The sequence below is a fragment of the Argopecten irradians genome, chromosome 8 (genome assembly GCF_041381155.1).
Source record: "Argopecten irradians isolate NY chromosome 8, Ai_NY, whole genome shotgun sequence".
Lineage (NCBI taxonomy): Eukaryota > Metazoa > Mollusca > Bivalvia > Pectinida > Pectinidae > Argopecten > Argopecten irradians.
The window spans coordinates 29,846,388-29,872,746 of record NC_091141.1 but is presented as its reverse complement, the minus strand read 5'-3'; the positions used below and the strand labels follow the sequence as shown (position 1 = coordinate 29,872,746).

Here is a 26,359-nt window from a genome sequence, read left to right as displayed (position 1 = left end):
ATCGATTTTTTTTATATGTGTAAAAATCGAATTATACCGTGATATATGTGAAAAAATGAATGAATATAAAAACAGCGCCTCATATTGTAAGGCATAAAAGCCGCACTGATAGAAAAAAAATAGTATTTTGTCTTTTTAAAGTCTATCTTGACGGGAAGTTTTATTTCTCTATATCGCTCCAACAAGAGTATGTGTCAGTAGATTGTGCATTTACTCTGGGTTGGAATTTTGGAACAATAATCCCATAATATCTAGATAAGGTGGCCTTGACTAAATAGAATCTAGTCCGCTAAGCCTGCCTATATTATAAGTTGTTGTTGTTTTTTGCCTAATATATAGACTTTATATTTGGCAAAAAATAAATAAAAAGCCTAATAATATTAGCAGGTTTTAGCGGAGTATCTAAGTAGAATCTACTCTGTGTCACTATAATTTGCGAGGTGTCACTTTCGATATTTCATCTGTCGTCCTTTGACTTTGCGTGTCTTTCGTTTTAAGCTTGAAAAAGCCACCTTGTGTCTTAGAATGTTCATATTAACGCATAACGTATATTTCAGTATTATCAATTTTAGATAAATCATCTACGTTTAGGTTATTTTAACTTTGATTTTAATTTACATTCAAGACTTTGACGGATAGACATAGATGTTTTAACTTTACAAGACAATGAATAACTTATACTAGGATTTTTTATGTGCAAGCCCGGGCTTTTTTTTATAGAGCAAGCTACGCCCCTGCCTTAGATTAATTGATACGGATAAAGGCATAATAACAATAAAACACAAAAATGTCCTATATGTCAATATGTATCAAACCATTTTTTAAGACTTTGCTAATCAGAGGTTACCACTCTCCTACCTTGCAAATTACCAATATCCTTTCAAAATGCCTGACATTAATTTGGAGATTAAAATACCCCTACATTAAATTGTTATGAAAAATAGGATAATATAAGAATTCCAACAATCAAAAGCAACTATTACAACCAAAAATTTTAAAACACATGCATAGCTTGGAGAAATAAAATGACGCACATACAAATATTCGGCAAAACTGGACACTATCTGAACTTCTAGCAATCACAGATAGCAACATGTGTAGACAAAAGCTGACCCCATAATTATTTAATAGGGGCAATTAATTATTTAAGAATGAGTATGGAGTATTATTTACTTGATATAGTTGTCTGCCTTAAATCAAATCAGTAGAACTAATTTCATGTGTATGACTGAAAGGGAATATTAGCAGGCTCTCCTACTTCAAATTAGAATCAACTAGGAACCCCTTCATTCTCAAAATATTTTTAAAAAGAGGCCCAGGGGCCTTAACGGTCACCTGTGTTCGGTTACAGAATATAAGAAATGTAACACTATATTGGCCCCTTGCATCCATCCGGCTCTTGAAGTTGTTTAGGACTTTTGTGAGCATTTTTTTTCACATCTATGAAATAATGCAAAAGAAGATTTTCAAAATTTCAGTCATTTTAACCCCGTCTGGCCCCATGGGCTCAGCCAGGACCAATTCGGGCATTACCGTTATAATAAAAAAAATCTCAGTATATAGTTTCCAAACAAGTTTGAATCATTTTCTATGGAAATTGAGCAAGTTATGCTAAAAAAAATATGACCTACTCCCCAGAGGAAAATCTGAGACTGCAGAGCTAAGAAATTCACAATTTGTTAAAGGGCCTAATGACCCTCTATCTATAAAGCGTATTTGACTCACAGGAGCCCGGGGAAAATTGTACGATTTAGAATGCCAGAGATGAGTTTTACGATGAATTTTGATGATGTTGAGAGCGCCCAAGGCGCGAGATTTTGGTGTTTGGTGGGTTCTGGGTTCTCCCTCGGGAAAAAATCTACAATTTAGAATGGCTGAGATGAGTTTTACGATGTATTTTGCTGAATTTGCGAGCGCCGAAGGTGCGAGATTTTGTTGTTTGGGGGGTCCGGGGGTCTCCCCCCCCCCCCCCCCCCGAGAAAAAATATAACGTTTTGGAATGACTGAGATGAGTTTTACAGTGTATTTTGTTCATTTTAAAGCGTTCTTAACACGGTAATTTTTCGATTTAAAGTTATCTGCATTTAGAAATGATAATTGTGAGTGTCGTCATACCATTATGCAACCCAGCTCGATCTGAACATACCGGATTCCCACCATCGGCACATTGTTGTGTAACTCAAAATAATATAAATATTGACTTTTCATTAATAAAGGTTTGAACATTACGTGCTTGAACGTTTTAGGAAACCCGCCGCGCAGTGGAAAATTTTCTAAAATGAAGAGTACAAAAATGGCAGGAGGAACCTTTTTTTCTCTCAAATGTGCATTTTTAGAAACATTTCACTCGGCGAAAAGGTGTGTGTGTGTGTGTGTGTGTGTGTGTGTGTGTGTGTGTGTGTGTGTGTGTGTGTGTGTGTGTGTGTGTGTGTGTGTGTGTGTGTGTGTGTGTGTGTGTGTGTGTGTGTGTGTGTGTGTGTGGTGTGTGTGTGTGTGTGTGTGTGTGTGTGTGTGTGTGTGTGTGTGTGTGTGTGTGTGTGTGTGTGTGTGTGTGTGTGTGTGTGTGTGTGTGTGTGTGTGTGTGTGTGTGTGTGTGTGTGTGTGTGTGTGTGTGTGGCTTAATGTTCTAAGCCTAGTGGTACAGCTGCTGTAGATTCAAAGATTTGTTTTAATATGGATGAAAACGAAAATAATGAATCGCTTCTAGTTTTTGCCTTTTCATAGATGCATTATAATGTTAGACAGAAACTTTTTAAAACCATTGTTTTTCCCCTTTTTACCATTAATATCACGGGCATATAACATATATGTTGAGAATATTATGGTATCGTGTCCATACTATTGCATTAAGGCGTCAACCTTCTTGAAACATTTAAATATTCATGAGATTTTTAAATAGTCTTCAATACATTAACTCCCGCTTCTACTTTCGATGTAACAAGCCCCTGTGGTCTCGGTCATGTACTATATAGCTATGCACAGACTCGCGCACGCGCTCCAAACAGGTTAGTAACGCGTGCTCGTCGTGCGTTGTAATGTGTAATTTCTTCAGTAAAAATTCCAATCAAACAAAAGGAGCTACGCTGTATACATACGATAATAGATTGTTACATGTAGCTTCATTTGGTAAAAAAAGTGGTGACTGGGATCAGATGTTCATGCACACAGGTATGTGGTTTTGGAGATATTATTCTTTACATATTTATGTACATTTAATTTGTTGGTAGAGTCAAACCGTTAGGCATATTGGTCACTGGTTCGATATCCATAAATGTACAATGTTACACATACTTCATTCTGGGTTATATGGATATATATACAAATATGCTGTATGACTAGGAGTTACGATAATGGTGGCTACATAATCAGTATTAATTCTCAAATGAGCATGAAAATGATGTGGATACACGGGAGTACCAGAGTCTATGGTGGCTACATATATGGATGGACGGGAGTACCAGAGTCTTTGGTGGCTACATATGTGGATGGACGGGAGTACCAGAGTCTATGGTGGCTACAAATGTGGATGGACGGGAGTACCAGAGTCTATGGTGGCTACATATGTGGATGGACGGGAGTACCAGAGTCTATGTGGCTACTGGATACGGAGTACCAGAGTCTATGGTGGCTACATATGTGGATGGACGGGAGTACCAGAGTCTATGGTGGCTACATATGTGGATGACGGGAGTACCAGAGTCTATGGTGGCTACATATGTGGATGGAGGGGAGTACCAGAGTCTATGGTGGCTACATATGTGGATGGACGGGAGTACCAGAGTCTATGGTGGCTACATATGTGGATGGACGGGAGTACCAGAGTCTATGGTGGCTACATATGTGGATGGACGGGAGTACCAGAGTCTATGGTGGCTACATATGTGGATGGACGGGAGTACCAGAGTCTATGGTGGCTACATATGTGGATGGACGGGAGTACCAGAGTCTATGGTGGCTACATATGTGGATGGACGGGAGTACCAGAGTCTTTGGTGGCTACATATGTGGATGGACGGGAGTACCAGAGTCTATGGTGGCTACATATGTAGATGGACGGGAGGACCAGAGAGTCTTTGGTGGCTACATATGTGGATGGACGGGAGTACCAGAGTCTATGGTGGCTACATATGTGGATGGACGGGAGGACCAGAGAGTCTTTGGTGGCTACATATGTGGATGGACGGGAGTACCAGAGTCTTTGGTGGCTACATATGTGGATGGACGGGAGTACCAGAGTCTATGGTGGCTACATATGTGGATGGACGGGAGTACCAGAGTCTATGGTGGCTACATATGTGGATGGACGGGAGTACCAGAGTCTATGGTGGCTACATATGTGGATGGACGGGAGTACCAGAGTCTATGGTGGCTACATATGTGGATGGACGGGAGTACCAGAGTCTATGGTGGCTACATATGTGGATGGACGGGAGTACCAGAGTCTATGGTGGCTACATATGTGGATGGACGGGAGTACCAGAGTCTATGGTGGCTACATATGTGGATGGACGGGAGTACCAGAGTCTTTGGTGGCTACATTTGTGGATGGACGGGAGTACCAGAGTCTTTGGTGGCTACATTTGTGGATGGACGGGAGTACCAGAGTCTTTGGTGGCTACATATGTGGATGGACGGGAGTACCAGAGTCTTTGGTGGCTACATATGTGGATGGACGGGAGTACCAGAGTCTTTGGTGGCTACATATGTGGATGGACGGGAGTACCAGAGTCTTTGGTGGCTACATTTGTGGATAGACGGGAGTACCAGAGTCTTTGGTGGCTACATATGTGGATGGACGGGAGTACTAGAGTCTTTGGTGGCTACATATGAGCAAAAATATGTGGATGGACGGGAGTACCAGAGTCTATGGTGGCTACATATGTGGATGGACGGGAGTACCAGAGTCTTTGGTGGCTACATTTGTGGATGGACGGGAGTACCAGAGTCTTTGGTGGCTACATTTGTGGATGGACGGGAGTACCAGAGTCTTTGGTGGCTACATTTGTGGATGGACGGGAGTACTAGAGTCTTTGGTGGCTACATATGTGGATGGACGGGAGTACCAGAGTCTTTGGTGGCTACATATGTGGATGGACGGGAGTACCAGAGTCTATGGTGGCTACATAATGTTGTATGGATTAAATTGCTCCTTACACATTAAACCTTACGTAGACACCAACGACGTATCTCACTTATAAATCCTTGGTAGACACAAATGTTTGAGTTTTTGTGTTTGCTGAATTTTTTAACTTAAAATATTTACTAAAGCCGTCCTCGGTGTTTATATCTTGAAATGTTGACCAACCGTTTGCTGTCAGTTAGCGGCATGGTAACTCATTATCTATTATGGCCTGGTTGAGAGGGCACTATTGCCTCATAGTATTGTTGAGGGATGGAATAGTGCCCGAGCCGAAGGCGAGGGCACTATCCCATCACGAGACAATACTATGAGGCAATAGTGCCCTCTCAAACAGGTCATAATGGGTTTAGTACATCACCCTCACATGCGACCCGTTTTCATGTCATCGCAACAGAATCACGTCAAGCCAGTCATGAAGCGACGCCTTGCAACGCTATCTTCATTTCCACACCACGTTGTTACATTAAAAGTGCAAGATATGAATTGTCGTAGAAATCTGTATTTCTTTAAAACGGGATTAAGCTTCATGAAGATTAAAAGTAAATCAGTAGAACATGAGTGCTCTGTAGAAATTAAAGCAACATTTGCTTCCATCCTCGCACACAACAGCCTGTCCGCCATCTTGACGTCTTGGTCGAAGCGCAACGTTATAATGACGTCACAATACATTCACGTTCAATATCGCGCCACTTCAATAGTGCCCGCCTGCCCGGGCACTATTGCAAATAGTACCCATGTGTGTAACCAATCAGAATCCTGTATTCTGTCACGTGATGTACTAATATTGCAAGATTCGATCAGAAATTATATAAATCTTCCTATTGGATCAAGTGGAACTTTCCGTTGCAATCAGTAATCGATCATTTCTTTCAAAGAATTCCTCAAAGATGATTTTTACTCAACAAAATTGATCGAAGTTCTGTTTAAAAGGTTGTACAATTCGTCTTCCTTAGATATATGTCTATATACAAATACAATTATTTAAACGACTTTATCCATTTTCATTTCACAGAATCATGCATTTTTGTAACAAAGTTATCCCTCAAATACAGGACTATCCCGCATATACGGGAGTGTCCCCAACCTGTCTAATACTCTGTGTTTCTCTATACCATGTACATTATAAAGAGATAGAATTAACTTTAATGTTTGGAGGCACGCGTACATTATAAAGAGGTAGAATTAACTTTGATGTTTGGAGGCACGCGTACATTATAAAGAGATAGAATTAACTTTGATGTTTGAAGGCACGCGTAAGAGAAAAATAAATTGAATTGAATCAAATCACTATAAATTACAAGATTCATGAAACTTTATTTAGTGTCGCATACACATGTACAGGGGCGTAGGAAGCGGGGGGCAGGGGGGGCAACTGCCCCCCCGTTCCCCAGGACGGGGGGGCAAACATGTCTTTTTGCCCCCCCCCCCCCATTTTCGCCGACTGAAATGTTCTAAAAATGCATATTTGAAAGAAAAAAGAGTCCTCCTGCACAATTTTCGTACTTCATTCTAAAAAAATTTCCGCTGCGCGGCGCATTTCCTAAAACGTTCAAGCACATAATGTTCAAACCTTTAATAGTAGTAATTCAATACACATGAACTACACTAAAAATGTCCATTAAGGGATTCTACGTACTGCATTTGTATTTCAAAAATGTCTCTTAAAAGATTACTTTGTTTATATGTCTTAGCAAGACAATTAATTCAGTATTATTTTGAGTTACAAAACAATGTGCCGATGGTGTGACGCCGGTATGTTCAGATCGAGCAGGGCTGCACAATGATATGACGACACAATTATCACAATTATCATTTTTAAATGCAGGTTACTTTAAATCGAAAAAACACCATGGTAAGAACGCTTTAATATCATTAAAATACATCGTTAAACATTCTAAAATCGTAATTTTTTTCCCGGGGGAGACCCCCGGACCCCCCAAACTCCAAAATCTCGCGCCTTCGGACGCTCGCAAATTCATCAAAATGCATTGTAAAACTCATCTTAGCCATTCTAAATCGTAATATTTTTTCCCGGGAAAGACCCCCGAACCCCCATAACACCAAAATCTCGCGCTTTCGGGCGCTCGCAAAATCATCAAAATACACTGTAAAATTCATCTCAGCCATTCTAAATCGTAATATTTTTCCCGGGGTCGACCCCCAGACCCCAAAATCTCGCGCCTTCGGCGCTCACACGCTAATTTGGCCAGTTTTCGTTAATTTCCTTTTAGCGACCCCACTGTCTATAAATATGTACAAGGATTATATTTAATGATATATGAAAAAAGTATATAAAGTATATATGGTTGTGTGTTGAATTAATCTCCTCCTGTTGGTGCGGAGGGGGGGGGGGCGGGGGTTACAAAATATTGAGGACCTTTGCCCCCCCATTACGTTTCATCTTCCTACGCCACTGATGTATGTACAATCACAGGCGTTTGGCTCTATAGACATTTAACGCCTGTGGTACAATTGTACAATGCTAACTTTACCGCTGTATAGCACTATTTCTTGAATTCTGAATTACTTGTACATTTATTTTATCAATGGCTGTATATTTTTACGATGCGTGACACTAAAATAAAATATTGATTGATTTGACTATTTCCATGGCATACAGTTGTATGCATAATTTATTGAGTAAACCTAGCCCAAGTCATATTAATTAAAACACAAGCAAAAGCATATAAATCAGAAAGTAACTTATGTGGACTCCACGAGCCCCATGTTTAATGATAATCTAAATAATCGTTTGTTTGAGTGATCGTTATCGACCGTTTAAATATATTTAGATATAGCCTAGTGCCCTCCATCCTCGATACTTCAGAGGTTACTAGCTTTTATTTTCGCGAATACATATTAAAATGACTGTGATTGTAACCCATGGAATACCGAGGATGTGTGTCCTTAAACAATTTAATTAGTTAGATTTGGATGCGTCCTACACGTAATATAAATCACAGGAATCTGAGAATTAGTTACAGATTATATAATCATGGACCCACCAGAGTGCCCTAAGACCATTTTTAGACGTTTTAGAGGTCTAGATAAAAAAAACGATGAAAATTATACTCTACATGGTACTACCTCTAAAACGTCTAAAATGGTCTTAGGGCACTCTGGTGGGTCCATGATTATAAGATCTGTAACTAATTCTCAGATCCCTGTGATATAAATGTAAGTAGACTCATACGAGCGTAAAGTGGTGGGGTGATCACTGTTCAGTAGCCGATATGTGCCCCTTACACTATTATGCTGGTCACGTGACAGAAAGGAATATCATTGATTTCAATTCAAATCTCTGCCCATTTCTCAGAGATACTCTTGACCATACGCACGCATTTTGCATCGATCCGAGATATGGAGTCTTTCACCGCCCTTTTCATCGCCATGGAATTGATTTTCCAGTGCATAAGCAAGGCTTTTGTTCGCGGAAAGGTATGTAGCCTAAGTTTTTATTGTCTGAACAAGAAAATCATGGGATTAGCCACAAGTTCTTACAACTGATAAAGTTTCCTCCAATAAACATGACAAAGTTATATTTTATAGTAAAGACGAGAGTCCTGAAACTATATTAAGACGTTCATTAGGGATACGGGGCTATTGTAGGGGTCTAAATCTAGATCCATTCTAAGTTCAAAGTTGTCTTGTTGCTCTCTGATATTTAGTTTGCACTGACATGGACTCGATAACCATGCTTACTAGTATTATCATTATCAGCGCATAATGATAGAACAACACGTGCGGCGATTCTATCGTTACGGGAATAGTCGCTGGCGTAGCAACGGGTCATGATCATGACCCCACTTTTGGCGGGAAGATATGAATGACTCGATTCCAATCATTTGTTCAATCGAATTCGTTTACGATGACGAGAGAGAAGAAATATGGGTATTTTATTAAGATATATGCAACTGTCGCGAGAATAAATAATATTTATTTGCGTGAAAAACTGTAATTATGAGGGTATAATGATAATGGAACCCGTGTAAATTTTGCGTAACCCGGCTTCGCCGGGGTTACATAATTTACACGTGCTCCATTATCATTATACCCACATAACATCAACAAAATAAAAACCGGTTCCTAAATAAACACGCGGACAAAGATTGAAAAAAAAATTGGAGTTGATAAACATATCTTTCTGGGGTTCAAAATCCCAGAATTACAGGTTACTATAATCAGATAAATTGGTAGCATGTTTGGATGAAGGGTTACATAAAGTTATCAAATGGATGACCTTAAATACCTAGTCCGCTAAACCTGCCTATATCATTATAGGCCTTTTAAAAAAATGCCTAATTTAAAAAAAAAAAGGCCTAATAATATACTGTAGGCAGGTTTAGCGGACTAACCTTAACCTTCATCGAAGGTCAAAACAGACGAATCATCTTTAAGTAATTTCCCTGTCATAATTTAAGTACTGTTGGCTAGTACCTCTATAGACGCCACGTGCACATTTCCCGAAAACAACGTGCGGTGAAAATGGTATCAGGTCATTTCGGTCACGTTCCGGTACGTTGTACGGTTAGTTTCGGGACACATAGAAAAGTCGTTTCGGTACCTTTATGTAAAAATTAATACACACGGTTGATTTCCTTTAGATTTACAAACCGTTTTTCATTAAAGAGCTCCTCCTGAAATTACTTCACGTTACTATGGGTAGTAAACGAATCCCATTCATAAAATCACTTTTCTGAGATCTAACTACAATTAAGGGGGATAACTCGCACAGGATTTTTGTCTCTTCCATACATGGTAATTCAGTCGACCAGCTGATAATCCTCACTATAAAAATAAGGACAACTTTTATATATCTTTAGTCTTTAATTACCCAACCTACGTGTACATGTATTTCTACTAGTCTACCATGTTATACATACACTGTACATGTACTAAATCATAAGACACCAGTGTAGTTATCCCAGAGATGACATTTTCGGTATAAATTTGTCACTAGACTGTACTTGTGTTTTAACTGTAGCAACATTTGTGAAAATGCTAACCATTTCTTTCTTGAATGTCAGAATTATACTACTGTCCATGCTGATATGGCCCAAGTTTTTAATGACCTTAAAACATAGAAGTAAATTTATATTTGTTACTTTATGGAAATGAAAACTTGACTTTGGAAATAATTTGTTATTTATTTGAATTTGTGCAGTCATTTACAAAGCCCAGTAGAATTTTTTAACCATAATAATTGTATATCTTGTAATTATGTAAATAATGTTAAATTCAACTTATACAATGTACTTACAGTGTATACATGTATGCCATCACTTGTATTTAATGTTGATTGAAGAAGGCTTAACATAAGTTAGAATAACTTGTGCCTAATCCATTTTTACTTATCTTAAGACAATAAACTACAGTGTATATGAATGTAAGCTAACCTTCACCCTTAGTGCACTAGTAGTGCACAACATTTAAAGTACAGATAAACTAGTAGTGCACTAAACCTAGATAGGTGATTAACACACAAAAAACATACAGGTAATGGTCAGCTACCTGTGATTCTCACCTTTGAAATTCTGGTAGTTACATGTAGTCTAGAGTCTAGATTGTATTTGGTTAATTGCTCAGGACAAAACCAGCGAGTGTGTTGATATAATTACCTCTATTAAGAAGCTACCTACTGTAATCATATATACTGCTGACTCTATCTGTGAAAGGAATAATTATATCTAGGGAAAGTTAACAAAAACCAATTTAATTAATTAAATATATAAATGAATAATTAAGTCATATTTTCAAACTTTTCATTTTGTTGATTATCATCAAAATGAAAACAAATTTAATTAATTAAATAAATAAATAAATAATTAAGTCGCATTTTCAAACTTTTCATTTTGTTTATATTGTGATAAAGTTTTATTATCAGTATTATTTCATAATTTAGCTTTAATACATTTATTTAGCAAATGTTTGGTACGTGCAACATAAACATCATTAAATACTTTCTAGGCCACATTGGTTTATCAGAAAGTAATAAAAACCTAAGTAACAACTTGAGAGTGATCTCCCTTTACCTATAAAAATCCACTATTGCTATATATATATACTTGAGATATCTTTAATTTAAATAAAGATATCTTTAATTGAATAAGAGATATAAATTTGTATTTGAATTACAGATATTTCTATTTAAAAATCATGATGTGTCTAATTAAACACAAAATAGAGATATCTTTTATTAAAAAAACAGATATCTCTAATTTCAATTAAAGATATCTCTAATTTTTGTAGCAATACAGATATTCTTATTTTACATACAGATATCTCTATTTGACACGAAATTAAAATATCTGTATTTAAACATCAAATTGGAAAAACTCCCTTGATTCTCCCTTTTGTGAACTTTATGTGATGGCACCCGTCACAATTAGATCTTGTTATTATTATTCTTTTAAATTCTTCTTCTTATTTTTCTGGTTCTTCTTTTTTCGTCGCGACTTTGTCCGACCATTTTCTCGAAAACTATATGTCAGATCACTTACGAGGTTATTTCTAGTGACCTGCAGATGTGTCGACTGGTTTAATTCATTTTTTCTGACCAGAATCCAAGATGGCCACCACAGCCTTTCATTGTTAAGATTTGAACTGCTTATATATATTTAACCACTTGTCCGATTTGCCTGGAATCGGTTTCAATATGTAGTTTAAATCAGATTCTAAATTTTTAATGTGAAAAATACCATAATTATTCAAAAAAAATATTACTTCCTTGTTCTTGGAGTTCAGCTGGGAACCATTTTAGGTCCACTTTTATTTTTGTTGTATTTTTTCTGATATAAATGATATTGTTTTCCAACGATATAGATATTAAAAACAATATTGGTAATTATTGATAAGCTCCCAATTATGACAGAAACATATATTGTATTTAGATCACATGTCAAGGTCAAATGTCCATAGTGTTACCATACTTAAATACCATAATATCCTGTTTTAAAATCTATTAATGTAATTAATATCTGTTCATTTCATTTTAAACTAATTAGTCAAAATAATAGCTCATGATATATTATATTACTTTAATATGCATACTCCGTAATCAGTTGACAAATATATCTCACCAGTCAACATACTTGTACTTTTATAGCATACAGGTACCTATTATATAAAATGATTCTAAAACATAATTCTTTTGAGACAAAGATTTTATTTTGGTCTTTCAATAATTTGAATTTTTTTTTTACAAATTCCAAGATGGCCACCACAGTCACCATCTTGAAAACACATTTAAAACTTCTCAAGTTCTACCAGTGCAATTTAGCTGAAACTTGCATGAAGTGATCCTGACATAGTCCCAACCAAGTGTTCTTATTTTTCGGGTCAATCCAAATCCCAAGATGGCTGGCACAGCCACAGCCGCCATCTTGAGAACAGATTTTGAACTTTTTCAAGTTAAACCAGTGCAATTTGGCTGAAACTTGCCTGAATTGATCCTGATATGATCTTGACAAAGTGTTGTTACATCTCTGGTTGATCCCAAATTGAAGATGGCACCATGACTTTTGCCAATTTGAAGTCAATTGACCGTTAAGGCCCTTGGGCCTCTTGTGTTTGTTATCATCTTGAACTTATTATTTTGCAATATTTTTGTCCTTGTAACACTATGGACATTGATTGTAAACCGCTGAGAAAGGTAACACAACAGACATTTATCCATGGTGTTAACCGATTAAAAAGTTTTGAATGGTTCGCATTATCTTGATTATCATAATGACATTCATTAGAGATTAAAAATGGACTATGATTTCAAAGAGTTTGAAATATATCTAATGTTACAAAAGGAGTAAAAAATCAGTATTTCTTTGTCCTTGTCTGTGGTGTTACTATGTTTGTCCATACTGTTACCAAGACTAAATGTGGTGGTATGGGCCGATTGTATTTGTGATTCGTTATTTTGAAATGTATTTTATCTATGAAGATATATACATCAAATATTATAACAATTAAATGAAAATGTGTGTTAAATTTCTTCTGTGTGACTCTTTTATTTCTGTGGTATTACCAAAATTTGTCAGTGGTGTTACTATTTTATCACTATTTGGTAACACCAAGGACAGTAACACCACAGAAGTTTTCTTCAATTTTAAAGATTTTCATTTCTACTCTTCATCATAGTACAAACTGTAACATCTCAATTTGAACTAACTAGTAGTTCCTTTAAATACAACATATCGTTGCATGTGTATCCGAGACAAGCTAATTATTTGGAATGACGCACATGTATCAAGTTCCGTGCTTTATATAGGTGGTTGGTCAATGAAGGTATCTAAGCAGAGCGAAAAGAAAAATGGCTGCCAATTCCTTGGATACGACACTGTCATAACTGGGGAATGTCTCAGAAGCAATTTTTGAGAAAAAAAAGAATTCATTGTTTTTCTTAAATTTCAAATGCATGCTTTTTAACTTGCAATGTCAGGTTTAAGTATGAATTTGGGTAATTTCTCTGGTGACAAGCCCATTTCCTGTGATTGACCTACTTTGAATTAAAAAAAAAACTTCAACATAATTGTTATTTTCAAAACAAAGTGCATTAAAAGTTAGTTTCTTGGTAAAGTCAGTTTTAAGCCTCATACATAAACCTTTTCCTATTAAAATATTTCTAAAAAGACAATATATATAGAGAAGACAGCAATTTGGAACTTTTCTGAGAATGACTCAAATACAGATGTCTTAAATTCAAATTGAGATACCTGTATTTCAAATATTCTCTAACTCAATTGAAGATATCTATATTTTGATTTTTATTTAAAATTCTATTTTCAATTGGACAAGGATTTGAAAGAGATAACCCTTTATTTAAAATAGGGATATCTTTATTTAAATAGAGATTTCCTTAATTAAATAGAGATATTTAAATATTGATGCATATAATCGTATAACAAGGGTATCAGTCTATGTCATCAATCAGCTTTGTATGTGACGGAAAGTGTACCATTTTTTTATCACTTCGCCAGAGATTGTGCCATATTGATCATCTTTAGCGGTCATAAATGTCAGACCACAAGCGTTTGGCTCTCTAAAGTATATAGTTTTGTCATTTTATATATATGTATACTGTATTACATACCATATATACACACACATGGTTATCTTGGAGAAAAATGAAAATAACAAGTCGGTGTCTGTACTGTTGATCCAGGTATAAGAGAAAACTACCATTTCATTATATATGGAAAGGAAGAATTATATGACTCTTTCATCTGTGTATTAGCCTGAGATACTCTAGCCCTGACACAAAAGAATGTGCATGTGTTATAAAAATGGATGGGTGAGTAGATAAAATTATTCATCTCTTTGATCACAATTTGTTAGTCCAAACACAAAATTCTAGGTTACAAGTTCTGTTTAAAATGTACGCTTTGTCAAACATCAAGGCACTGGTAATTCGTGTATCTGTCAACATAATTTGGTAATTTACCTGCCTCTATCAACATGTCAAAAAGTTAATTCTATCCTGTGTTATAATGTACGCGTGCCTCGATTTAGAGTAAATTCATTATCTCTTTAAATGTACGATGCCTCAAAATAAACATCAAAGTTAATTCCATCCTTTGCCTCCATATGAAATGTTTTCTTCTATAATTACGGTTCCTCAAATCAAAGTACAGACACTGTGACTAATTTAGTTTCGCATTTTTCTCCAAGATAACCATGTGTGTGTATATATGGTATGTAATACAGTATACATATGTTTAAAATGACAAAACTATATACTTTAGAGAGCCAAACGCTTGTGGTCTGACATTTTCTTGACCGCTAAAGATGATCAATATGGCACAATCTCTGGCGAAGTGATAAAAAAATGGTACACTTTCCGTTCACATACAATGCTGATTGATGATCTGACATAGACTGATACCCTTTGTTATACGATTTTATGCATCAATATTTAATATCTCTATTTAAATTAAGGAAATCTCTATTTAAATAAAGATATTCCCTATTTGAAATAAAGGGTTATCTCTTTCAAAATCCTTGTCCAATTGAAAATAGAATTTTTTTTAATAAAAATCAAAATATAGATTCTATCTTCAATTGTACGAGTTAGAGAATATTATTTGAAATACAGGTATCTCAAACATCAATTTGAATTTAAGACATCTGTAATTTGAGTCATTCTCAGAAAAGTTCCAAATTGCTGTCTTCTCTATATATATTGTTTTATTGTCTTTTTAGAAAAATAAGTTTTAATAGGAAAAGGTTTATGTATGAGGCTTAAAAACTGGGACTTTACCAAGAAACTAACTTTTAATGAAACACTTTGTTTTGAAATTAAAATAACAATTATGTTGAAGTTTTTTTTTTTAATTCAAAGTAGGTCTAATCACAGGCAATGGGCTTGTCACCAGAGAAATTACCCAAATTCATACTTAAACCATGACTTTGCAAGTTAAAAAGCATGCATTTGAAATTTAAGAAAAATCAATGAATTCTATTTTTTCTCAAAAATTGCTTCTGAGACATTCCCCCAGTTATGACAGTGTCGTATCCAAGGAAGTTGGCAGCCATTTTTCTTTTCGCTCTGCTTAGATACCTTCATTGTCACCAAACCACCTATTAAAGCACGGAACTTGATACATGTGCGTCATTCCAAATAATTAGCTTGTCTCGGATACACATGCAACGATATGTTGTATTTAAAGGAACTACTAGTTAGTTCAAATTGAGATGTTACAGTTTGTACTATGATGAAGAGTAGAAATGAAAATCTTTAAAATTTGAAGAAAACTTCTGTGGTGTTACTGTCCTTGGTGTTACCAAAAATAGTGATAAAATAGTAACACCAAATGACAAATTTTGGTAATACCACAGAAATAAAAGAGTCACACAAGAAGAAATTTAACAACACATTTTTCATTTAATTTGTTATAATATTTGATGTATATTATCTTCATAGATAAAATACACATTTCAAAATAATGAATCACAAATACAATCGGCAACAGTACCACCATATTTTCTAATGTAACAGTATGGACAAACATAGTAACACCACAGACAAGGTGCCAAAGAACATACTGTTATTTTCTTTATAATGTACTCCTTTTGTAACATTAGATATATTTCAAACTCTTTGAAATCATAGTTATTTATCTCTGCACTGATGTACCATTTGCCTTTAAACATCAAAGTTAATTCTAATGACATTATAATGTAGAACCATTCAAAAAGTTTTTTCGGTATACACCATGGATAAATGTCTGTATGTGTTGCCTTCCTTTCTCAGCGGTTTACAATCAATGTCCATAATGTACGCGTGCCTCCAAAATCAAAAATATTGCAAAATAACAAGTGCCTCAAGATGATAACAAATTCTATCAAGTAGGCCCAAGGGCCTTAAACGGTCAATTGTACTTCAAATTGGCAAAAGTACGGTGCCATCTTCAAAGTTTAATGTCAACCAGAGATGTAACAACATTTGTCAAGATCATATCAGGATAATTACAGGCAAGTTCAATATAAAGCAAATTGAGCTATTTAACTTGAAAAAGTTCAAAATTAGTTTAAAATCAAGATGGCGGCTGTGCCTGTACCACATCTAATTCTATTTTATTGTACCCCAAAAATCAAAGAACATTCATGGTATGGGTATGGTAACACTATGGGATCACTTCATGCAAGTTTCAGCTAAATTGCACTGGTAAACTTGAAAGTAAATGTTTTTGTCATGCCATGACGGTTGAAAATGACAACTGGGACCATCAGGATCAATAATTACCAAACTGTTCAATTTTTATAATGAGGCTCCGGAACGACCATGGCCAAGGTCCCCAAAGTTAATTCTATCTCTTTAAATGTACGCGTTTGTTCAAACATCAAAGTTAATTCTATCTCTTTATAATATATAACGCGTATACGTGCCTTCAAACATCAAAGTTAATTCTATCTCTTTATAAATGTACGCATGCCTTGAAACATTATTAATGTATTGGAATAATGATAACGTGCCTCAAAATTCATCAAAGTAATTCTAAATGGGAGCAATGCTAAGTTATTTTGACTTTATAATGTACGCGTGCCTCCAAACATCAAAGTTAATTCTATCTCTTTTAAATGTACAGCGTGCCTTCAAAAATCAAAGTTAATTCTATCTAATATTGAGCTCAATTATAATGTACGCGTGCCTCCAAACATCAAGTAGTTAATTCTATTCTTATGATAATTGTACGCGTGCCTTTTGCATCAAAGTTAATTCTATCTCTTTATAATATATCGTTGGAAAACAATTAATTCATTTATATCAGAAAAAACGCGTACAACAAAAATATAAAGTGGACCTAAAATGGTTCCCAGCTGAACTCCAAGAACAAGGAAGTAATATTTTTTTTGAATAATTATGGTATTTTTCACATTAAAAATTTTTAAGAATCTGATTTTAAACTACATATTGAAACCGATTCCAGGCAAATCGGACAAGTGGTTAAATATATATAAGCAGTTCAAATCTTAACAATGAAAGGCTGTGGTGGCCATCTTGGATTCTGGTCAGAAAAAATGAAAGTTAAAAACCAGGTCACGACACATCTGCAGGTCACTAGAAATAACCTCGTAAGTGATCTGACATATAGTTTTCGAGAAAATGGTCGGACCAAAGTCGCGACGAAAAAAGAAGAACCAGAAAAATAAGAAGAAGAATTTAAAAGAATAATAATAACAAGATCTAATTGTGACGGGTTGCCAATCAACATAAAGTTCACAAAAGGGAGAATCAAGGGAGTTTTTCCCAATTTGATGTTTAAATACAAATGAATATTTTAATTTCGTTGTCAAATAGAGATATCTGTATGTAAAATAAGAATATCTGTATTGCTACAAAAATTAGAGATATCTTTAATTGAAATTGCTTTAATTGAAAATCTAGAGATATCTGTTTTTTTTTATATAAAGATATCTCTATTTTGTGTTTAATTAGACACAAACATCATCATGAAATGTACGGCCTAAACATAAAGTTAATTCTATCTCTCATAAATGTACGCGTGCCTTCAAACATCAAAGTTAATTCTTTCTTTATAATGTACGCGTGCCTCCAAACATCAAATTTAATTCTATCTTTTATAATGTACGCGTGCCTTCAAACATCAAAGTTAATTCTAAATGTATGCCTCCAAACATCTTAATTCTATTATGAAATAATACGCGTGCCTTCAAACATCAAAGTTAATTCTATATCTTTAAACAAATGAAAAGTGCCTTGAAAACATCAAAGTTAATTCTATCTTTTATAATGTACGCGTGCCTTAAACAATTAAATTTATTCTATCATTTTGATAATGTACGCGTGCCTCAAACATCAAAAGTTTGAAAAATCTATCTCTTTATAATTATTCATTTAAATATTTAATTAATTCTATCTCTTTATAATGTTAACTTGCCTCCAAACATCAAATTAATTCTATCTCTTTATAATGATACGCGTGCCTCAGTATAATGATCAACAGTTAATTCTATCTTAATAGAGGTAATTAAACAACAAACTCTATACTGGTTTTGTCCTGCGTGCAATTCAAACATCAAAGTTAATTCTATCTCTTTATAATGTACCAGAAATGCCTCAAAGGTGAGAATCACAGTAGCCTGAACCATTACCTGTATAATTTACGCGTGCCTTCAATCACCTATCTAGGTTTAGTGCTACTACTAGTTTATAATGTACGCGTTTAACATCAAAGTTAATTCACTACTAGTGCATAAGGGTACGGTGCCTACAAACATATAAGTTAATTTATCTCTTGTCTTAAGATAAGTAAAAATGGATTAGGCATCAAAGTTATTTCTATCTCTTATGTTGTAAGCCTTCTTCAAACATCAACATTAAATTCTATCTCAAGTGATGTGCCTAAACATGTATACACTGTACGCGTGCCTTCAAACATCAAAGTTGAATTTAATCATCTTTACATAATTACAAGTGCCTACAAACATTAAAGTTAAAAAATTCTACTGGGCTTTGTAAATGCCTGCACAAATTCAAATAAATTCTAACAATTACGCGTTCCAAAGTCAAGTTTTCATATCTCTTAAATGTAACAAACATCAAAGTTAATTCTATCTTTTATCATTAAAAACTTGGGCCATATCAGCATGGACAGTAGTTAATTCTATCTCTTTATAATGTACAAGTGCCTCCAAACATCAAAGTTAGCATTCTTCTCTTTAAATGTACGCTACAGTTAAAACATCAAAGTTAATTCTATCTGTCAATAATGTACGCGAAAATGTCAAACATCAAAGTTAAATCACTGGTTATGTATTTAGTAACATCACAGTTAATTATAAATGTACGCGTGCCTCCAAACATCAAAGTTAATTCTATCGTACGCGTGCCTCAAACATCAAAGTTAATTCTATTCTTTATAATGTACGCGTAAAAACATAAAGTTAATTCTAAAAGTTGTCCTTATAATTTACGCGTGCCTCAAACATCAAAGTTAATTCTAATTCTCATAATGTACGCGTGACCTTCAAACATCCTGTGCGAGTCTATCTCCCTATAATTGTAGCGTTGATCTCAAAAATCAAAGTTAATTCTATCTCTTTATGTTAAATGTTATTCGTTTACTACCCTCCAAACATCAAAGTTAACTATCTGAAGTAATGTCAGGCGGAGCTCTTTAAAAATCAAAGTTAATTCTAAATCTAAAATGTAATGCAACCATGTTAATTCTATTTTTATAAAGGTACGCGAAACGACATTTAATTCTATGTCTCCCGATAATGTACCGTGCCGTACCGGAACGTGAAAGTTAATTCTATCCTGATAATGTACGCGTGCCTTCACACATCAAAGTTAATTTTCGGGAAATGTGCGCGTGGCCTATAGAGGTACTAGCCAAAGTTACTTCTATTCTTTATAATGTACGGGAAATGCCTTCAAACATCAAAGTTATTCTATCTGTTTTGTACTGTACCTTCGATCAAAGTTAAGGTTAAGGTTAAAGTTAATTCTATCCGCTAAACGCGTGCCTAAACATAATTATTAGGCTCTTTTTTTTACGCGTGCCTTCAAACATCAAAGCAATTCTTTCTTATAAAGTACGCCTATAACATCATAAGTTAAAAGTTATCGATAATGTACGCGTGCCTTCAAACATCAAAGTTAATTCATCTCTTTATAACTTTATGTAACCTTCAAACATCAACAGCTACCAATTCTATCTCTTTATAATGTAACCTGCCTCCATTCTGGGATTTTGAATTCCCAGATAATGATATGCCTCCAAACATCAAAGTTAATTTATCAATCTTTGTCCGCGTGTTTATTTAAAACAAAGTTAATTTATTTTGTTTATAATGTGGGTATAATGATAATGGAAACATGTAAATTATTCTAACTCTTTATAATGCCGGGTTACGCAAAATTTTACACTATCCATTATCATTATACCGTGCCTCAAATTACAGTTTTTCACGCAAATAAATATTATTTATTCTCGCGAAACAGTTAATTCATATAATGTACGCGTGCCTCAAACATCTTAATAAAATACCCATCTTTATTCTCTCGTCGTCAAACGTCAACGTTAATTCGATTCTTTAAATGATTGGAAACATCAAGTCATTCATATCTCTTTATAATGTAAAGTGTGGTCAAACATCATGACCCTCTTTGCTACGCCAAACATCGAAGTTAATCCCGTAACGATAGAATGTACGCGTGCCTCAAACATCAAAGTTAATTCTATCATTATCGCTGATAAATGATAATACTAGTAAGCATGGTTATTCGAGTCCATGTCAGTGCAAACTAAATATCAGAAGCAACAATTCAACTCTTGAACTTATAATGTACGCGTGATTTAAACATCAAAGTTAATTCCGTATCTCTTTATAATGAACGTGCCTTTAAACATCAAAGTTTCAGGATTCTCGTCTTTACTATAAAAAATATAACTTTGTCATGTTTATTGGAGGAAACATTTAATTCTATCAGTTGTAATGAACTTGTGGCTAAACATCAAAGTTAATTCTATTCAGACAAATAAAAACTTGGCTACATACCTTTCCGCGAACAAAAAGCCTTGCTTATATGCACTGGAAAATCAATTCCATGGCGATATAAAAGGCGGCCTGAAACACTCCAAGTCTTCTATCGATGCAAAATGTACGCGTGCCTAAACATCAAAGTAATTCTCTGAGATAATGTACAGAGTGCCTTTGAATTGAAATCAAAGTGAATATTCCTTTTATAATGTACGCGTGACCTCCAAACATCAAAGTTAATTCACATATCGGCTACTATAATGTACACCCCTTCCAAACATCAAAGTTAATTCTATTACTTTATATGTACAGGGATCTGAAATTAAAGTTAATTCTATCTCTTTAATCATGGACCTTCAAACATCAAAGTTAATTTTAGACGTTTTATAATGTACGCGTGCCTTCAAACATCAAAGTTAATTTTATCGTTTTTTTTATCTAGTACCGTGCTAAAACATCAAAAAATTCTTATCTCTTTATAATGTACGCGTGCCTCCATCATTATTATTCTATCTGTAACTATAATGTACTGATTCCATGTGATTTAATTTACGTAGTTGTAGGTACGCATGCCACCAGTTATCAATGGGTGTTAATCTAACTAATTAAATTGTTTAAGGACACACGTCCTCGGTACATCAAAGTTAATTCTATCTCTTTATAATGTACGCGTTCCTCGAAACATAAAAGTTAATTCTATCTCTGATAATGTATCGCGTGCCTGGAAACATCTAAGTTATATCTAAATATATTTAAACGGTCGATAATTATCACTCAAACAAACGCGTGCCTTCCAAACATCAAAGTTAAACATCTCTCTATAATGTGCGTGCCTCCAAACATAAAGTTACTTTCTGATTTATATGTACGCGTGCTTCCAAACATCAAAGTTTTAATTAATAATGTACGCGGCCTAAACTATAATGTACGCGTGCCTGTGCAAACATCAAAGTTAATTCTATCTCTCGTGCCTCCAAAATATTAATGTATCTCTTAAATGTACGCGTAATTCAAATTAATTCTAATAGTGCTATATAATGTACTGTTCAAACATCATTAATTCAATTGTACCACAGTTAATTCTATAAGCCAAACGCCTCTCTTTATATGTACGCGTGCCTTCAAACATCAAAAGTTAATTTAATTCTATCTTTATAATGTACGAGATTCAAAGTTTATCTCTTTATAATGTACGCGTGCCTTCAAACATCAAAGTTAATTCTATCTCTTTATAATGTACGCGTGCCTCCAAACATCAAAGTTAATTCTATCTCTTTATAATGTACGCGTGCCTTATACAAACATCAAAGTTAATTCTATCTCTTTATAATGTACGCGTGCCTCAAAACATCTCAAGTTAATTCTATCTCTTTATAATGTACGCGTGCCTTCGCAAACATCAAAGTTAATTCTTTCTCTCTTATAATGTACGCAGCATGCCTTCTAAACATCAAAGTTAATTCTATCTGTTTTTATATTGTACGCGTGCCTTCAATAACATCAAAGTTAATTACTATCTCTTTATAGATTGTACGCGTGCCTCCAAACATCAAATGTTAATTCAATCTCTTTTTTAAATGTATCGCATGCCTCTCAAACATCAAAGTTTAATCTATCTCTTTTAATTGTACGCGTGCCTTCAAACATCAAAGTTAATTTCTATCTCACTTTATAATGTACGCGTGCCTTCAAAAATCAAAGTTAAATTGCCTGTATCTCTAATTCGATTTATAATAGGACGCGTGCCTTCCATACATCTAAAGTTTATTTCTATCTCTTTCTGAATGTATGAGTGCTCTTCAAACATCATTGTTAATTCTATCTCAACATTTTTATAATGTATGCGTCCCTTCAAACATCCAAAATTAATTCTATCTCTTCATAAATGTATGCGTGCCTCCAAATCATCAAAGTTAATTCTATCTCTTTATAATGTACGCGTGCCTTCAAACATCAAAGTTAATTCTATCTCTTTATAATGTACGCGTGCCTTCCAAACATCAAAGTTAATTCTATCTCTTTGAATGTACGCGTGCCTCCAAACATCAAAGTTAATTCTATCTCTTTATAATGTACGGAAATGCGCCTTCAAACATCAAAGTTAATTCTATCTCTTTATAATGTACGCGTGCCTCCAAACATCAAAGTTAATTCTATCTCTTTAGGGAATTCACTCTTTATAATGTACGCGTGCCTTCAAACATCATTTTTTAATTCTATCTCTTTATAATGTACGCGTGCCTCCAAACATCAAAGTTAATTCTATCTCTTTATAATGTACGCGTGCCTTCAAACATCAAAGTTAATTCTATCTCTTTATAATGTACGCGTGCCTCCAAACATCAAAGTTAATTCTATCTCTTTATAATGTACGCGTGCCTCCAAACATCAAAGTTAATTCTATCTCTTTATAATGTACGCGTGCCTTCAAACATCAAAGTTAATTCTATCTCTTTATAATGTACGCGTGCCTTCAAACATCAAAGTTAATTCTATCTCTTTATAATGTACGCGTGCCTTCAAACATCAAAGTTAATTCTATCTCTTTATAATGTACGCGTGCCTCCAAACATCAAAGTTAATTCTATCTCTTTATAATGTACGCGTGCCTCCAAACATCAAAAGTTAATTCTATCTCTTTATAATGTACATGTGTATAGAGAAACACAGAGTATTTTAACCTCTACAGGTTGGGGACACTCCCATCCCTTAATGCGGGATAGTCCTGTATTGTGAGGTGCCTAACTTGATTCTGTGAAATGAAACATGGATAAAGTCGTTTAAATAATTGTACGCGTGTCCATATAGACATATATTCTAAGGAAGACGAATTGTGTACAACCTTTTAAACAGAACTTCGATCAATTCTATCTCTGTTAATGTACCGGTAAAAATCATCTTTAGCGAATTCTAGTGAATAGAAATAATGATTACGCGATTGCCAACATCAAAGTTCCACTTGATAATGTATCCAATAGGAACATCATAGTTAATTGCTGATTTATTATAATTACTGATTTATAATCTGCGATATCACAAAACACATCAAAGTTAATATAGCATTTATAATGTACGGACCGGCGTAAGCCTTCAAACATCATTAATTCTATCTTTTAATGTACGTAGCAATATTGCAAACATTAAAGTTACATTCCCCGTGACATCCAACATTTATATTGTAATGCGCTATGCCTTGAACATCAAAGTTAATACTATCTCATTATAACTGTAAACATATTGTGCCGACCAAACATCAAGTTAATTCTTACAGGCTGTTATAATGTACAAATGTAGCAAAGTTAGTTGCTTTAATATCTGTACATTGTAGTAGCCTCATAGACTCATGTTATTCTGATCCACTTTATATATGTATCACCATGACTCTTACTGCCGTCCATCTCATAATGTACGCGTTTCACCAATAATGCAAACTACTCCCGTACCATGTATGCACATATGTATCAAGATAGTACTCCCGTTTATATTGTATATCCATCCACATATGTAGCCACCAAGACCTCTGTACTCCCGTTCATTCCACCTGTAATCCAAATGGTAGTCCAATCCAATACTTGTACTAAACATCCCGACTGATCATTATATGTTGCCAAACATAGACTCTTGGTACTCCCGATAATCCACATATGTAGCCACCATAGACTCTCCATGGTTAGGGATCTGGTACTCCCTCAACAATGTAGCGATCCATCCACATATTAGCCACCATAGACTCTGGTACTGAGTACCATGCCGTCCAACTGACAGCATATGTGGTCCACCATTTCACCATAGACTAATGGTCCCTTCCATCACATATTTAAGTTTTGGTACTCCCGTCCATCCACATGTAGCAAACACAAAAATCAACATTATGTAAGCCTACCAGACTCTTATAAGTGAGATACACTTATGTAGCCACCAAAGGTTAATGTGGTATCTCCTTTTTAATCCATCCACATATGTAGCCACCATAGACTCTGGTACTCCCGTCCATAGCCACATATGTAGCCACCAATATGACCTGGTACTCCACATATGTCCATCCACATATATGTAGCCACCAATAGACTCTGGTACTCCCGTCCATCCACATATGTAGCCACCAAAGACTCTGGTACTCCCGTCCATCCACATATGTAGCCACCATAGGCTCTGGTACTCCCGTCCATCCACATAGCATATGTAGCCCGTCCCAATAGACTCTGGTACTCCCGTCCATCCACATATGTAGCCACCATAGACTCTGGTACTCCCGTCCATCCACATATGTAGCCACCATAGACTCTGGTACTCCATCCACATATGTAGCCACCTCAAAGACTCCATACAACATTATGTAGCCACCATAGACTCTGGTACTCCCGTCCATCCACATATGTAGCCACCATAGACTCTGGTACTCCCGTCCATCCACATATGTAGCCACCATAGACTCTGGTACTCCCGTCCATCCACATATGTAGCCACCATAGACTCTGGTACTCCCGTCCATCCACATATGTAGCCACCATAGACTCTGGTACTCCCGTCCATCCACATATGTAGCCACCATAGACTCTGGTACTCCCGTCCATCCACATATGTAGTACTCCCCGCCACCATATGTAGCACTCTGGTACTCCCGTCCATCCACATATGTAGCCACCATAAGACTCTGGTACTCCCGTCCATCCACATATGTAGCCACCATAGATCTGGTACTCCCGTCCATCCACATATGTAGCCACCATAGACTCTGGTACTCCCGTCCATCCACATATGTAGCCACCATAGACTCTGGTACTCCCGTCCATCCACATATGTAGCCCACCATAGACTCTGGTACTCCCGTCCATCCACATATGTAGCCACCATAGACTCTGGTACTCCCGTCCATCCACATATGTAGCCACCATAGACTCTGGTACTCCCGTCCATCCACATATGTAGCCACCATAGACTCTGGTACTCCCGTCCATCCACATATGTAGCCACCATAGACTCTGGTACTCCCGTCCATCCACATATGTAGCCACCATAGACTCTCTGGTACTCCCGTCCATCCACATATGTAGCCACCATAGACTCTGGTACTCCCGTCCATCCACATATGTAGCCACCATAGACTCTGGTACTCCCGTCCATCCACATATGTAGCCACCATAGACTCTGGTACTCACGTCCATCCACATATGTAGCCACCATAGACTCTGGTACTCCCGTGTATCCACATATGTA

At 35.6% G+C, this 26,359-nt stretch overlaps 1 protein-coding gene across 1 annotated transcript in view; it reads left to right on the top strand.

Moving 5' to 3' along the window:
• Positions 1-26,359, top strand: part of LOC138329825 (tropomyosin-like) — a 1,360,115-nt gene that overhangs the window by 416,023 nt on the left and 917,733 nt on the right. The window lies entirely within an intron of this gene.